Source organism: Tamandua tetradactyla, chromosome 19, assembly GCF_023851605.1.
Source record: "Tamandua tetradactyla isolate mTamTet1 chromosome 19, mTamTet1.pri, whole genome shotgun sequence".
NCBI classification, from domain to species: Eukaryota; Metazoa; Chordata; class Mammalia; order Pilosa; family Myrmecophagidae; genus Tamandua; species Tamandua tetradactyla.
In genome coordinates, this window is record NC_135345.1 from 51,546,212 (window position 1) to 51,564,358 (window position 18,147).

At 38.3% G+C, this 18,147-nt stretch overlaps 1 protein-coding gene across 6 annotated transcripts in view; it reads right to left on the bottom strand.

Annotated features, from left to right (window-relative positions):
* The window catches only part of FRYL (FRY like transcription coactivator), a 328,237-nt gene that overhangs the window by 272,101 nt on the left and 37,989 nt on the right, over window positions 1–18,147 (bottom strand). The gene's annotated exons all lie outside the window — the stretch shown is intronic.

The following is an 18,147-nucleotide window of genomic DNA, read 5'->3' on the forward strand; positions in this document are numbered from 1 at the left end:
AAATCAGTTGGAACTTTTTATTATATTTCAAGAAATTAAGAACTAAATACATGTTTCTAACTTGCTTAAACTATATTTTTTTCATAATTTAAATTATAGCATATATCTCCATAATGAGAGGATTTTAAAATGTTATGTTAGGGAACTCAGGTTGTTTTAAAGGGCTTTCACTAAATAAATCCCCACTTATAACAAAAGTCTGCCTTTGCCATTAACTTGTTTTCATAAAATAATTTCCTTTGATCACAGTATGAAAAACGTTAGTCATAAAATGAGTACTGTGTTCACAAAATAATTTTATCTTTACTGATGAAACAAGAAGTCAGTGGTTTCCTTTTCAAAGTAAACAATGGGCCATGGGAAACACATTCCTATTAGACATCTTTTACATTTTTCTACACACAATTGGTTCAACTTCCTAATAATCACAATTTACCAGAAAAGTAAAAGATAAAAATCTACCATTATACACAGTATGACTAAGCAACCCTAAAGGAGGAAATTGCAAAGGCTCCCTAAAAAAAGCGGGGTAGAGAAAACATCAAACACAACAATAACCATTTTCAGGCTACATTTCTTGTTTGTAAATTTGCCTTTTTTTTTATTGTTGTTTTAATTACAGCAAGTGTAACTTTACAGAAAAATCATACAGGAAGTACAGAGTTCTCATATACACCCCTTCACACACACAGCTTTCCCTATTGTTAGCAGTTTGCATTAGTGTGGTACTTTCAATTTATGACAATTGCTGAAATATTATTATTATAATTATACCATTAACATTAGCCCACTGTTTACATTAGTTTACTGTTTGTATTGTTCAGTTTTATGGTGTTTGGTGTAACTTATACGACAATGTAAAATTTCCTGTTATCCCTTTTCAAATATACAATTCAGTAGTGTTGATTACATTCACAAAGTTGTGTGTCAATCACCATCATCCATTGCTGAAACTTTTCCCACCATCCCAAATAGAAACTCTACCAATTAAGCATTAATTCCCCTTTCTCTTCCTCCACCTGTCCGCTGATACACTGTGTTCTACTTACTAAGTTAGAGAATTTGCATATTTTGCTTATTTCATTTAAATGAGATCATACAGTATTTGTGCTTTTGTCTGGCTTATTTCACTCAACATGATGCCTTCAAGGTTCATCCATGCTATCTCACATGTCAGAACTTCATTCCTTTTTTTTTAATCTATTCAATAGTTGATGGATACTTGAGCTGCTTCCAACTTTTGGCAATTATGAATAATACCTCTATGAATGGTGTGAAAATATCTAGTATAAGTCCCTACTTCGAATTCTTTTAGGCATATACCTAGAAGTGGGTTGCCTTTCTCCAACTCTAAATGTTGCAGAGTCCAGAGTCAGTACATGGCCCTCTTCTCAACTGACATTCACTCCTAATTGGCCTGATTTATGCAGTCTTGAGGCCTTAAATTCAAATGGGGAACTTGTCAGCATACAGGTGGTACATCTCAAGCACAGTACTCTCTCCTGAGCACTAAACTCACAAATTCAAAAATCCACTTGGACAAACAGGATCTCAAGCTTAAGTTTTCTTTTTTTCCACATGGATAGGCACCGGGAATCGAACCGGGGTTCTTGGCCACATGGCCAAGAACCTAAAAGCTGACATTCAGCAATATCTCAGCAGGTGAGAACTCTGTCACTGAGCCACCATGGCCCACCCTCAAGCTTAACTCTTAATATACTCCACAAAATCCTTACCTGCCTTAACTTTGCATCTCGGTACCTAATACCATCTTTCTTCTAGTAGTTTAGGCCAAAAATCTTGCAGTCACTTTTATTTTTTTCTTCCTCACACTCACACATCTAACCTATCAACTAGTTTGGTCAAACCTATTTTCAAAATACTGTATGTCCTAAATCTGACCACTTCTCACAACACCCACTGACTGCTATTAACTTAGTCTGAGCCATCATCATCTCTGGCCCAAACAAATGTAGTGTCTGAATTCCTATCCCCAGTTCTCCACATAGCAACCAGAATGCCCTTTTTAGACTATAAACTTGTTCACTCCACCCGTGCTCAAAATATTCCAGTGGTTTCCCACCTGACATAGGGAAGCAAAAAATACATGGGGCCTCTCACCTCCCTCAGCTCTGTCTTCACAAGAGTTTTGCGAGAATACCCCCATGTCCTGTTACATATGTTCTCAATAAATTTTATGCCTGCTTACTCTATGCTGTGCTGTCCCCTTGAATTCTTTCTTGCAGCATGGCCAAGAACCTAAAAGCTGACATTCAGCAATATATTTTGGCAAAACAGCCAGGAGGCACTTCTCTCCAACCATCTGGACTGGTGAGTACTAGAGACTTGGCCATGTGCAGTTACATTTTCTTCTCGCTTATCTCATTGCTATCCTTTCCTATGTCCTTGTTTTCACTGCTCTCTCTAGGAATCTAGGGGCTCAAATGCAGCCCTCCCAGGACATAAACTCAGTTCACCCTGAGCCACCATTTTCCTCATTGTAGGTGGCAGGGGCCCTCAAGGAGTCTCAGGGCAGCAGGTGATACATCCTTCGGAACATGACTGGAGGCTTTTCTCCATCTCAGCAGGAGCTAATGAGAGCCAAATCAAGTCCCTGTCTCTCCTTCTCTCTCTCTCTCTCTCTCTCTCTCTCTCTCCCTCTCCTTGAGCAATCCAAAACTTCCCTACACTCTCTTTTCCTTCCCTCTGAGGATGCAGACCCTTCCTCTTGCTGAATTTGTTCTTCTTCCCACCTCCTCCACAGAGTTCCTCTCCCCTGCCTCCTCCATGAGAATTTCCTTTCTCCTCTGTCTGGATTTCTATGCCTTCTGAGACATTCCATCTTTTGTAATACAGGATTCTGGACTAAGGATTCTTGAAAGAAGGTGTTTAATATTCTAGGGAGTCACTTCTGGTTTATGCCCTTGGGAATTGGGTACTATCCCATGAGCATAAACCAGAGTGTCTCCCCCTGAAAGCCCGAAGTGAGATTTGCAGAGTAAGCAAAAGCGCCAGCTGTCCTTCTCTCCAGGTCCTACCATCTCTTCGTCAGCTACTATATCTCAAGTCTCAGCATGTTCTGCTATTAGCCCTCCTGAGGGTGTTGCCCGGTGCAAGAAGAAAACATTGACTGGAGAAATTAGGCTGTTCCATGTGTGTTCACTTTCTTGAAAAAAATCTATGCTGTAAAGAGGGAGTTCACTCCTAGCCCTGTCCTACAATGTGTCCATACCTAGATCCCTCTGATTACCTGAATAGCATACTAAGCCACATTCTCAAAAGGAGCGCAATTTCCTTGCTGCATGTTCTTTCCCTCTAGCTCAATCATGGCAACACCTGGAGCTGGAATCCAGAAAATGACCACCCCAAAGTTTCTTTGTTTGTGGTAGGTCTTTTCTATTCTAAGCAGTACAATAGACAGTACGTTAAGGGTGGGTCAGCTCAGCAGCTTTGGAATTGTACTGGACCATCCATCTCTTAAATCTTTGAGGACCTGGGTATGCCCAGGGATAGAGAGTTTAATCTTATGGGCCCCAGGTATCAGCACTCAGAATGGCAGGCTAGCCAGGATGCTGGGCACTGATAAAGCTGCCTGTTGTTCTCTCTTCCTTAAAAATAGGTGGTGCCTCCAGTATTTTCTATAGCATACTGCCTGGTCATAATATCACCTGAAGGATGGCTGGTGTTGGCCAACAAATAGAACAGTCAGCTGTAATCCTATTTTACAATTAGATCTCTTTTGTAAGAGAAAAAGAAAGTGGCAAGAAATTCCTTACATACAGCTTTTATGGCCTTATACTAAGATAAATACATAAAGGGCTCTTACAAATTTTGTTAGCCCAAGAGAACCGTCAGGAACGTCTTCCTCATAACTCTTCTTTGTGGAAAAAGGCAAATATTTTAAATAATCCTCTTTTAAATACCCCCCACCTGAATCCTCATTTAGTCTCTACTGAAACCCACTGTGGCCAAAATATAGTGTTTCTTCTAAATTATGCTATAAGCTAAAAAGATGGGAAAGCACAGCCCTTCAATGGGACTCCAATTACAATACCATCCTCCAGTGTGTAAAAGCCAGGGAAAGTAGTCAAAAATTCACTATGCCCAAACATATATAGCTCTTTATCAAGACAAGACCCTTAAAAAAGCTTGTCATTTGTGTTATATCCACGTCTCAATCTCCATTAGAGAAAAAAAATGTTTGTTTGCTAAAATGCATGAGAAAACGTACCACCAAGCCAGCTAATTATAATAAGCTAAGGGAGATCACTCAGGGGAAAGTGGAAAACCCGGTACTATTCCAGGGAAGGTTAGTGGACGCCTAAAAAATAAATACTAATATAAGCCCAGATTCTCAGGTAAGTCAGATTTTGCTGGGCAGCCATTTCATCATCCAGTCTGCCACTGGCATTCAGAGGTAGCTTCAAAAGCTCTCCATGGGGCTGCAAACCCTTACTAATGACTTACTAAAAACTGCCTTTTCTGTCTGTAACAAGGCCGAGAAGGAGGTGAAATCAAAAAGAGGTAAGCAAAAGACCAGAGAACAAGCTCAGCTTATTACAGTTGCTATTAACAGGGCCCTGTCCTCTTGAGGTCACCCAAATAGTGGCTCCAAGCCTCAAGAGCCTTACTTCACCTGTAAGTCAAAGGGCCACTGGCAAAGAGGGTGCCAAAAACCTCAAGACAGCCTTCAACCTCAGGGCCCAGGAGGGCTTTGCCCAAGGTGCCACCATCATAAGCTTCAGGTCCAGGGACTGCACTGTCTCCCAAAGTGGGGGCAGAACAGCCCCTCGAACCCTGCTCGTGGCAAGTGAAGAAGACTGATGGTGCCCAAAGCTACATATGGTTCTGCTGAATTCACATTTGACAAACTTAAAGGAGCCCCAGGTGACACTCAAGCGGACAGGTAAGATTATTAATTTCTTAATTAACACTGGAGCCACTCTGTCCTAAACTGCCATTCTGGACCTACCTCCACTTGCCTAGTTATGGAAGTTGAGCATAAAGCCAAAACTAAAATCTTCACTACCCTACTCCTTTGTAGGCTCAAGGACATCCAAGAATTTCCTTTTTGTCCCTGAATGCTCCACCCCCTTCTGGGGAGATCTTTGTCACTCCTGGGGCCACCTGAAGACTAGTAAACCCAGCTAGTGTTTAACCCCTTGTTTGCCTTGAGGCCCCTACTAGATCGAGGCCTCTTGAGATCCAAGAGAAAATCCTTAATAAATAAACCTATCTATATGGGAAGAAAGCATCCCAGGACTAGCCCACAAATAACCCCTGACTACATGCAAGTTTTCAGTCCTAAATCTTAAAAACACATTTTGTATCCCTCGTCACTCTAACTCGCAATACCTATTTGCTGTTGAATGGCAGAGACTTAAAAATAAGATTCCCACTGTACTCACTTAGACAGTGCTACCCCAAGGATTTCAAAATGATCCCTCTATCTTTAAAAATACCTTAGTAGCAGACCTTACTAGCCTCCTACTGCCTCAATGCACAGTCTTGCAATATATTAACTATGTAAACTGACATATTCCTAGTCTAAGTGAATTTTGTTTGTTATAATAATTGCTAACTGAATGAATATGGAAAGTCACAGAAAGGTTTAAGTGAATTTTGTAGTCATTAGTGATTACAAGTCCTGAATGGATGTGGGAAGTTGTGGAGAATTTATTTAAGAAAGTAAGTTTCTTGTAATTACTGCTGACTACAAGAAGTTATAAAGAGTTTATAAAAATGAATTCTGTCTGTCCTAGTCAATGCTGCTCTCTGTAAAACTGCTCTTAATGGAAAGTTATAAAAAGTTTTTCTTAACCATCTGAGTACTCTGTCTAAAAAATAAAAACTTTATATCACATTAGAATAAATATCCTTGTTAAAATGTTTATATTAACCTTATTCTTTATTTCAGAAGACAAGTCTTCTCACTTTTAAAAAAAAACTGTTACAAAAGATTTGTTCTCTCACCTTGTAAAAGTAAAGTGCTAAAATAGTCTAACATATTACCTAAAAAGAGTATTTAAGAAATATTACAGTAATCAAAGGAGATTTTCTATCCTTCTCTAAGCTAAATTTGCATGGGTGAAATGATAGTCATATATTTATTTAAAACCTGTTTCTATCCTAATACTGATCTATATAATGTTAAAAGGTATAATCATGGAAACAACCAAATTTGCTTATCAGTTACCCTATTTTATTTTAAGTCTTCTCTAAAAGTACAGGTAGTCACATGTAAGTCAAAACTTCATCTTCAACAAAAAGAACTTTAACGAAGAAACAAGACAAGTATACAAACTATGTTCTACCTGTTAATTAACCTAACCCTTGTCAATGTATAAAGGTAAAACAAGACAAAACTTCTACTACAGTTTGTAACTAATGACCCCAATATAAAACTACTGTCAAATGTTTTTATTTCTAAAAGTAAATTCATTTTAAATGCTTATAAAAATTAAAACTTAAAGTGTAAACTCTTACAGCAATCACATTTACTCTTAAGCTTTAACTGTTATTTCTAAATTCTGAGATGCTTTGTTCTTTGTGTAACATAGTAGTTCCCTAGAAGTTTAAGTACTATGTAACACCCAAAACTCAGAGTTAAAGTTCTCCAGCTCTAAAAGTCAGCATTATTCCATACAACAACATTTAAATGAAGGTGACCTAGGTAGGTCTAAAATAAATACAATATTGTTTATATTCAAAAACTTTAACTTCTATATAAGATGTAAAAAAAGAGCCATTTTAAGCAAAATAATAATAATAATAAATATATTTGCAAAGTCCCTTAAACTTTAAAAAAAAAAAAAGAAGAAAGAAAAAATAAATAAAACTATTAAACTTCCTCACCTGGGAAATTCCTTCTATTCTCTTAAGCGATGAGGGCTCCCAATTTAATAAGCCAAAATTCTGCCCCCATGGACTTTAGTTAAAAGGGGGAAACTGATTGCCCTCACCTAAGCTCTAGAACTGGGAAAAGGAAGAAAGGTTGAGCCTTCCTAATCCTGGCATGCTCGCACAGCAGTGTAGAAACAGCAAAGCTTTCTCCCAATTAAATGCCACCAAGAGATACTCAATTTCTTAAAAGCTGTGCTCTTACCAACAAAAAATAGCGGTAATTCATTGCTCTGGCTATCAGAAAAATAAATACTAACATCTCTTGAGGAAATAACTGGGCTGACACAACAGCCAAAGCTGCAGCTGAATCAATCAGGCCCCTTCTAAGCCTCATTCCTGCACTCCTTAACTTATCACATGCACCCTCTTTTTTTTTTTTTTAAAGAAAGACAGAGAAGGAAGGAAGGATGGAAGGAAGGAAGGGAGGAAGAAAGGGAAACATTTTCTTATTTTATTATATTTTGTTTGTTTGTTTGTTTTTTACATGGGCTGGGGCCGGGAATCGAACCGGGGTCCTCCGGCATGGCAGGCAAGCACTCTTGCCCGCTGAGCCACTGCGGCCCGCCCACATGCACCCTCTTATTCCCAGCTAAGCAGGGGAGCCCAGCTAAGATGCACTCTTAGACCTGAAAGATGGTCATGTCCTCCCCACTTCCCAGTCTCATTGGGCTAATGTGTCTCCTAAACCTGCTCATTTCTATCCTCTCTTGCTATTAAGTAGCCCTTGCATTTTTAAATTTCTCACCAATTTTTTTCTCCCAAACTAAAAGCCCTTCACACAAAACCAATGCTGATGCAAAGATTCTCAGCCCTTACAACCACGGACTCCTTCCCTCTCAACTTAAAGGAGATAGACACAAAATTCTACACCCTGTTAGGCAGGGCCTACATACACCCTCTGACAAGCCAGAAGCAGCTACAAAAGACAGACCCTCATCATTCAGCACCCCTTATGATTAAGTGAGAACTCTCTGAGGGGGAATTTGAGGCAGCTAGAACAGAAACAAAGGGGAAAGAAGAAAAAACATGAAAGAGCCCTTAAGTGAGGACAATTAATCAAGGTCAGGAGGGCCTGCGTCCAGCACAGACCACCTACCTGAGGGCTACCCACTTGTGGGAAACAACCAGTGGCAGCCGATCCATCTGAAGCCAAAAGACCCCCACCTAAGTGAGTCATCTATGGAGAAGGGTAGAGCCAATCAACCCACCCAAAGGCACTCTCAACCACCAGGAACCTCCCTGGGGAGGAAGGATGGTAGAAGAAAAAGCCCTGAACAAGGAATGGAAAGGGGGTATCAGTAAAGTTAACATATAAAAGCAAATGGCAGGCAGGCCACAGTAGTTCAGTGGTAGAGTTCTCGCCAGCCATGCTGGAGACTTGGGTTCGATTTCCAGTGCCTGCCCATGTAGAAAAACGAAAACAAATGGCCCCACATTGCGCATTACCTCTCACCTCCCTCATCTCTGTCTTTGAGAGAGTGCCTGCATGTCCAATAAATTTTCTGCCTGTTTACTCTAGAATGATAATAATAATACATGGCCTGTCTAGCCTTTCCTTTCCTCTATCATAGACTCACCAGCTTTCTTGCTATTCCTTAAATTCAAGCTTATTCCCCTATGGGGCCTATGCACTTGCTGATTCTTTTGCCTGGAAAGCTCTTCCTTCCCCCTGAGCATGGCATTCTTCATTCAGATCATCACAAATGCTCCCTTCTCAAAGAGATCTCCTTCCCTGCTACCCTGTCTAAGAAAACCTACCCACATCACTCTCTAGCCAAACTTATATCATAGAGTTTATCATCCAGAATTGCTTGTCTCCCAACTAAAAAGCAAGCTACAAGAGGTCAGAGACTGTCTTGTTTACATTTATGATCCCCAGGACCATAGCCTAGTTCACAATAAATACCCAATAAATATTTGTTATTCAGTTAATAATGGCCATGGTAATGAAGAATTACTAAAAGACTTCCAAATGTTTTCCCAATAAAATGAATATGACTGACTTCATAAACTTCCGTTTCACTGCCTTTAGAGGGAGTTAAAATAATACAGAATGGCTGAGGAAAGGAGCTTTTTGTATTCAATACATGAATTCAATATATTTGCATTACTTCTTTTTATATCCATTTTCAGTTGTAACCCAATGTCTACAGAAAATAACTGTTTTAACTTTTTTCTTTAGTCTATTACACACCTGAATCAACATATATATAAACAAGATCAAAACCAAGAGCAAGAATTAAAGTGATACCTAAAAAGAACCATTTGACCAGCTCCCTTTTCCAATATCCCGAGATGACTCAATAAATATAAAAGGAAAAACTCACCCATCAAAGAGAAAATTCAACCATCATTAGGAATTAGAAAGGTATATAAACCCCCACCTGAAACTCTGAATTTCCACGAAGATATGTGAAAGTAAGAATTACAGGTAAGGAAAACCAACCTGCCCAGCATCAGCCAAGTATCGTACCTGTCCTGCTCTGAATGCTGGTCGACAGGTTCATTCTACCTCAGTGTACCCCAAAGAAAATATTCAATGCTCAATAGAGCCATCAAATTCCTGCATTAAGGACTGACTGCAATCTTCAACAGGACTCTATTATCCTTTGAGAGAAGGGAAGAAAGAAAATACAGTCTCTCACCAGGCTATGACAAAGCCTGTGAACAAGGTTGATTAAATGCATATGAATAAAATCACCAGTCTTTACAGGAAAATTATCAGATTCAGAGGATTGGTGAAATCTTCTGAATTTCAAGAGTAATGAACCAGTCTGTGGTTCCTTCATGTTCTCAGGCACAGTATTGGCTGGGAAATACTGACTAGGGAAAGTCCACTGAGGGATGATCCTCCTCTGAGAACTTGTCCCCTAGGCAAAAGCAACTACAGATCACAAAAGGAGAGTTAAACAAACAAAACTACAGAGGTAAAACAAACAAAAAAACAGAACAACAACAACAACAAAAAAAAAACAGAATGCATGAGGGATGAAACTAGGTGAATGAACCTTAAGGACCGTATATTGAATGAAATGTCAGGAACAAAAAGACAAATATTATCATACCTCAATCATATGCACTAACTAGAATATAAAAACTCAGTGAACTAAAGTCGAAAGCATGGGTTATCAGGTTGGGGCCTATTGTAAAGGGTCCTAGATTGTAAGTTCTTACAGCAGTCACGTATATTCAGGAGGTGTAATTGTTATTTCTAAATTCTGAGACAATGAGCTTTTTGTTTATAACCTGGTCATTCACAGGAACTTTGGATATCCACATGACACCTAAGACTCAGAGTTAGAGTTCTGAAGCTATGAAAGTCAGCAGTACCCCATACAGGAACTGTTTAAAAAGGTGAAAAAATGAGCAGACTTCAAGTAGAGATATGAATGTAGCTGATCTGGAAAGGACTAAGGTATATCAGAATATGTAGGTTAAGGATGATATCGTCCATATTTTAAGACTCAGCTTCTGTGTGAGACCAAAGGAAGAAATGCTTATTTGGTACAAAATTTATATTTTGGGTTGTGCATTTCCTAAATTAACTTGTATGGTCAGTTTAGTTGAACACCATAATTACATGGAATCTTGAATAGGCCAGGATCATGTACAGGTTAGTGTGATGTCCTGATACACCCCAGAGTAATTTGAGAACAGAATAAAAAATTATTTGCAAAGTCCCCTTTGTGGACTAGGGAGAAAGAAGAAAATATTCAACCTCCCCATCTAGAGAATTCCTTATATTCTTGCAAGCAGTGGGGACAACCAATTCAATAGTCTGAGCCCTCAATATTGAGGCTTGCTCCTAAGGAGCTTATTCTTGCAAAGGAGAGGCTAAGCCTACTGTTAATTATGCCTAGTAGTCTCCCACAGAGGGCCTCTTTTGTTGCTCAGATGTGCCCTCTCTCTCTAAGCCAAATCAGCAGGTGAACTTACTATCCTCCCCAATACCTGGGACATGACTCCCAGGGGTGTAAACCTCCCTGGCAATGTGGGACAGAAATCCCAGAATGAGCCGGGACCTGGTATCAAGAGATTGAGAAAGCCTTCTTGACCAAAAGGGGGAAGAGAGAAATGAGACAAAATAACGTTTCAGTGGCTGAGAGATTTCAAACAGAGTAAAGAAGTTATCTATATAATCTTATGCATTATATAGATAGCCCTTATTAGTTTATGCTGTATTGGAGTGGCTGGAAGTAAGTAACTGAAACTGTTGAACAGTATTCCAGTAGCCCTGATTCTTCTTTTTATTTGTTTGTTTGTTTTTATTTTTTATTTGTGATACATAACCACATACATACGCAAACACTCTTATCATATGATCCTTCCATTCTTGTTATATAATCAATAACTCACACTATCATCACATAGTTGAATATTCATTATCATGATCATTTCTTAGAACATCTGCATCAATTCAGAAAAAGCAATAAAAAGAAAACAGAAAAAAATTCATACATACCATGCCCTTTACCCATCCCCTTCACCGATCACCAGCATTTCAATCTACTAAATTTATTTTAACATTTGTTCACCCTATTATTTATTTATTTTTAATCCATATGTTTTACTTGTCCATCAAAACGGTAGACAAAAGGAGCATCAGACACAAGGCTTTCACAACCACACAGTCACACTGCGACAGCCATATCATCGTGCAATTATCTTCAAGAAACATGGCCCCCGGAGCACAGCTCAGGCAGTTCCCTCCAGCCTCTCCATTACACCTTAACTAAACAGGTGATATCTATTCAATGCATATGAATAACCTCCAGGATAACCTCTCTACTCTGTCTGGAAACTCTCAGCCATTGACACCTTATTTTGTCTCATTTCGCTCTTCCCCCTTTTGGTTGAGAAGATTTTATCAATCCCTTGATGCTGAATTCCAGCTCATTCTAGGATTTCTGTCCCACGTTGCCAGGAAGGTCCACACCCCTGGGAGTCATGTTCCACGTAGAGAGGGGGGAGCAATGAGTTTGCTTGCTGTGTCGGCCAAGAGAGAGAGGTGACATCTGAACAACAGAAGAGGTTCTCTTGGGGGTGACTCTGAGGCCTAATTTTAAGTCGGCTTAGCCTATCCTTTGCAGGATTAAGTTTCGTATGAACAAACCACAAGATTGGAGGCTTGGCCTATTGCTTTGGCTGTCCCCACTGCCTGTGAGAATATCAAGGATTCTCCACTTGGGGAATTTTTTCCCCTTTCTCACCATTCCCCCTAGGGGACTCTGCAAATGTTTCTCTATTCACTGTTCAAATCGATCTGGGATTTATCTCGTCATCACTCTGGACAAACCTACAAAATCTCATGCCCTACACAAGGTTCCAAGTACTATGGTGTTCAATTAAGCTGTCCACATAAGTTGTATTAGGAAATGCACTAGTCAAAATATAAATTTTGTACCAAATAAACATTTTTTGCTTGTCTCACACATATGTTAAAGTTTTAAAATATTAATTACCATCTATTTTCAGTGCCCTGAACTTTTGATCCTTTGTTCTTCCTCATGCAGAAACATTTTTAAATTTCTACATTTAGTCACTATCATTATACACTCTAGGCATTCCTAGATTATACCATCTCAGTCTTTATTGTCTATCTTTCTTTCTGATTTCATTTGTGCCCCCAGGACTCCTCCCTCTATCATTCTCACATTCAGCTTCATTCAATGTTTTAACATAATTGTATTAGTTAGGAAGTACTGTGCTATCCATTTCTGAATTCTTACAATCAGTCCTCTTGTACAATCTGCATCCCTTCAGCTTCAATCACCCAATTTCTACCCTATTTCTATCTCCTGATGGTCTCTGTTACCAACTGAAAGTTCATTTGCTTCCAAGTTCATTTGCTAATGTCAGTTCATATCAGACAATACAGTATTTGTCCTTTTGTTTCTGGCTAATCTTACTCAGCATAATGTCCTTAAAGTCCATCCATGTTGTTACATGCTTCATGAGTTTATTATCTCTTACAGCTGCATAATATTCCATCGTATGAATATACCACAGTTTGCTTAGCCACTCCTCTGTTGATGAACATTTTGGCTGTTTTCATCTCTTGGCAACTGTAAATAATGCTGCTATAAACATTGGTGTGCAAATGTCCGTTTGTATCTTTGTCCACATGTCCTCTTAGTAGATACCTAGCAACAGTACTGCTGGATCATATGGCAAGTCTATACTTAGCTTCCTGAGGAACCACCACACTGCCTTCCACGGCAGTTGATACCATTTGACATTCCCACCAACAGTGGATAAGTGTGCCTTTCTCCACATCCTCTCCAGCACTTGTCTTCTGTTTTATTGATAATGGCCATTCTGGTGGTTGTTAGATGATATCTCATTGTAGTTTTGATATGCATTTCTCTAAATGCATATCACATCTTTTCATGTGCCTTTTGGCCATTTGTATTTCCTCTTCTGAGAAGTTCTGTTCAAGTCTTTTGCCCATTTTGTAATTGGGGTGTCTGTTTTTTTGTGGTTGAGTTGAACAATCTCTTTATATATTCTGGATACTAGACCTTTATCTGATATATGATTTTCAAATATTGTCTCCCATTGTGTAGGCTGTCTTTTTACTTTCTTGAAAAAGATCTTTGATGCACAAAAGTGTTTAATTTTGAGGAGTTTCCATTTATTTATTTCTTTCTTCAATGCTCTTGCTTTGGGTGTAAGGTCTAGGAAACTGCTTCCTAGTATAAGATTGATAAAATATTTCCCTGCATTTTCTTCTAACAGTTTTATGGTCTTAGATCTAATGTTTAGGTCTTTGATCCATTTTGAGTTACTTTTTGTATAGGGTGTGAAATATGGATCCTTTTTCATTCTTTTGCATGTGGATATGCAGTTCTCTAGGCACCATTTATTGAAGATATTGTTCTGTCCTAGGTGAGTTGGCTTGACACTCTTATCAAAGATCAATTGTCCATAGATGAGAGGGTCTATAGCTGAACAGTCTATTCAATTCCAGTGGTCAGTATATCTATCTTTAATGCCAGTACCATGCTGTTTTGACCAACATACTTTCACAATACGCCTTAAAGTCAGGTAGTGTGAGTGCTCCCACTTCATTTTATTTTCTCAGGATATTTTTAGCTATTCGGGGTACCCTGCCCCTCAGGATAAATTTGGTCATTGGTTTTTCTATTTCTGAAAAGTAAGTTTTTGGGATTTTAATTGGTATTGCATTGAATCTGTAAATCAGCTTAGGTATATTGACATCTTAACCATATTCAGTCATCCAATCCATGAACATGGTATGTCCTTCCATTAATTTAGGTCATTTGTGACTTCTTTTGACAATTTCTTGTAGTTTTCTTTGTATAGGTCTTTTGTCTCTTTAGTAAAATTTATTCCTAAATATTTTATTCGTTTGGTTGCAATTGTAAATGGAATTTGTTTCTTGATTTCCCCCACAGATTTTTCATTACTAGTGCATAGAAACACTACACATTTTTGAGTGTTGAACTTGAACCTGACACTTTGCTGTACTCATTTATTAGCTCTAGTAGTTGTGCTGTGGATTTTTCAGGATTTTCAACATTTAGTATCATATCATCTGCAAACAGTGAGAGTTTTACTTCTTCCTTTCCAATTCTGATGCCTTGCATTCCTTTTTCTTTTCTAATTGCTCTGGCTGGAACTTCCAACACAAGGTTGAATAACAATAGTGATAGTGGGCATCCTTGTCTTGTTCCTGATCTTAGGAGGAAAGTTTTCAGTTTTTCCCCATTGAGGATGATGTTAGCTGTGGATTTTTCATATATTCCCTTTATTATGTTGAGGAAGTTCCATTTTATCCCTATCCTTTGAAGTGTTTTCAACAATAAAGGATGTTGAATTTTGTCAAAAGCCTTTTCTGCATCAATCGAGATGATCGTGTGGTTTTTCTGCTTTGATTTGTTGATATGGTGTATTACATTAATTGATTTTCTTATGTTGAACCATTCTTGCATACCTGGGATGAATCCTACTTGGTCATGGTGTATAATTTTTTTAATGTGCTGATGGATTCAATTTGCAAGAATTTTGTTGACGATTTTTGCACCTATATTCATTAGACTGGTCTGTAGTTTTCTTTTCTTGTAATATCTGTGTCTGACTTTGGTATGAGAGTGATATTGGCTTCATAGAATGAGTTAGGTAGCTTTCCCTCCTCTTCAATTTTTTTGAAGAGTTTGAGCAGGATTGGTACTAATTCTTTCTGGAATGTTTGGTAGAATTCACATGTGAAGCCATATGGTCCTGGACTTTTCTTTTTGGGGAGCTTCTTAATGACTGATTCAATTTCTTTACTTGTCATTGGTTTGCTGAGGTTGTCTATTTCTTCTCAAGTCAATGTTGGTTGTTCATGCCTTTCTGGGAATTTGGCCATTTCATCTACATTGTCGAGTTTATTAGCATAAAGTTGTTCATAATATCTTCTCATTACTTCCTTTATTTCTGTGGGGTCAGTGGTTATGTCTCCTCTCCCATTTCTGATTTTATTTATTTGCATCCTCTCTCTTCTTTATGTCAACCTTGCTAAGGGGTCCATCAATCTTATTGATTTTCTCATAGAACCAACTTCGGGTTTTGTTGATTTTCTCAATTGTTTTCATGTTCTCAATATCATTTATTTCTGCTCTAATCTTCATTATTTCTTTCCTTTTGCTTACTTTGGGGTTAATTTGCTGTTCTTTCTCTAGTTCTTCCAAGTAGAGAGTTAATTCCTCAATTTCTGCTCTTTCTTCTTTTTTGATATAGGCATTTAGGGCAGTAAATTTCCCTTTTAGCACTACCTTTGCTGCCTCCCATAAATTTTGATATGTTGTGTTTTTTTCTCATTTGCCTCAAGATATTTACTGATTTCTCTTGCAATTTCTTCCTTGACCCACTGGTTGTTTAAGAATGTGTTCTTGAGCCTCCACATATTTGTGAATTTTCTGGCACTTCACCTATTATTGATCTCCAACTTCATTCCTTTATGATCTGAGAAAATGTTTTGTATGATTTCAATCTTTTTAAATTTATTGAAACTTGCTTTGTGACCCAGCATATGGTCTATCCTTGAGAATGATCCATGAGCACTTGAGAAAAAGCTGTGTCCTGCTATTGTGGGGTGTAATGTTCTATAAATGTCTGTTAAGTCTAGCTCATTTATTGTATTATTCAAATTCTCTGTTTCTTTATTGATACTCTGTCTAGATGTTCTGTCCATTGATGAGAGTGGGGAATTGAAGTCTCCAACTATTATGGTGAAGTCTCCAAAAACTATTATGGTAGACATGTCTATTTCTCTTTTCAGTGTTTTCAGTGTTTGCCTCATGTATGTTGGAGCATTCTGGCTTGGTGCATAAATATTTATGATTGTTATGTCTTCTTGTTGAGTTGTTCCTTTTATTAATACATAGTGTCCTTCTTTGTCTCTTTTAACTGTTTTACATTTGAAGTCTAATTTGTTGGATATTAGTATAGCTACTCCTGCTCTTTTCTGATTGTTATTTGCATGGAATATCTTTTCCCAATCTTTCATTTTCAACCTATGTTTATCCTTAGGTCTAAGATGTGTTTCCTGTAGACAGCATATAGATGGGTCTGTTTTTTAATCCATTCTGCCAGCCTATGTCTTTTGATTGGGGCGTTTAATCCATTAACATTTAGTATTATTACTGTACGGGCAGTACTTTCTTCTACCATTATGTGTTTTGGATTTTATATGTCATATATATACTTTTTCTTCTTTTTACCTTTACTGATAGTCTATACTCTTCCTCACACCTCTCTCTCCTGTCTTTTCTCATCTATCTCTACTGCTCCCTTTAGTGTTTCTTGCAGAGCTGGTCTCTTGGTCACAGATTCTCTCAGTGAATTTTTGTCTGCAAATGCTTTAATTTCCCCCTCATTTTTGAAGGACAGTTTTGCTGGATATGGGATTCCTGGTTAGCAGTTTTCCTCTTTCAGTATCTTAAGTATATCATCCCACTGTCTTCCTGCCTCCATGGTTTCTGCTGAGAAATCTACGCATAATCTTATTGGGCTTCCCTTGGATGTGATGGATTGTTTTTCTCTTGCTGCTTTCAAGATTCTCAGTTTGTCTTTGACATCTGACATCCTGATTAGTAAGTGTCTTGGAGTACATCTATTTGGATCTATTCTATTTGGGGTACACTACACTTCTTGGATCTGTAATTTTAAGTCTTTTATAAGAGTTGGGAAATTTTCAGAGATAATGTCCTCCATTAGTTTTTCTCCTCCTTTTCCCTTCTCTTCTCTTTCTGGGACACCCACAACACATACTCATGCACTTCATGTTGTCATTCAATTCCCTGAGTCCCTGCTCATATTTTTGCACTCTTTTCTCTATATTTTCCTTTACTTGTTGGATTTCAGATGTCCTGTCCTCCAGTTCACTAATCGTATCTTCTGCCTCTTGAAATCTGACATTGTAAGTTTCTATTGCTTTTTCCATCTCTTCTACTGTGCCTTCCATTCCCATAAGTTCTGTGATTTGTTTTTCCTGATTTTCGATTTCTTCTTTTTGTTTATTCTTTGCCTTCTTTATATCCTCCCTCAATTCACTGACTTGATTTTTGATGAGGTTTTTCATGTCTGTTTGAACATTCTGAATTAATTGTTTCAACTCCTGTATCTCATTTGAATTGCTGGTTTATTCCTTTTACTGGGCCATTTCTTCAATTTTCCTAGTATGATTCATTATTTTTTGCTGGCCGTCTAGGCATTTAATTACCTTAATTAGTTTATTCTGGAGATTGTTTTCACTTTTTTTTTTCCTAGGATTTTCTTGCTGGATGACTTTGTTGTCTATCTGTTCTTTGACATTCAGTTCAGTTTATTCTAGTCCTCTAGCTTAGGTTTAGTTTAATAGATCAGAATTTTTCAGTTCTTGCTTTTTTATTTCTTGCCCTGCCTGTATGTTGCCTTCCCTCACCCCTTAGCAGGGTCTACTTAAGTATTATAGACCCCAGTCAGATTTTCCCAGACCAAACTGTTCTCCTCTCAGGAAGAAAGAGTCACCTGAGTCACATTTCCCTGAGGGTGAGACACAGCAGATTAAGAGGCTTTCCTATGAAGTCTCTGGACTTTGCATTTTTCCTATCCTGTCCAGTATGTGGTGCTTTTCTGACTACATGTCCCACCAACATAAGGTGATGTGGTACCTTTAACTTCAGCAGACTGTCCCTGCTGGGGGTGTGGTGGAGATAGAGGAGAGGTTGTAGGCTGGCTTTAATCACTTCACTTTTC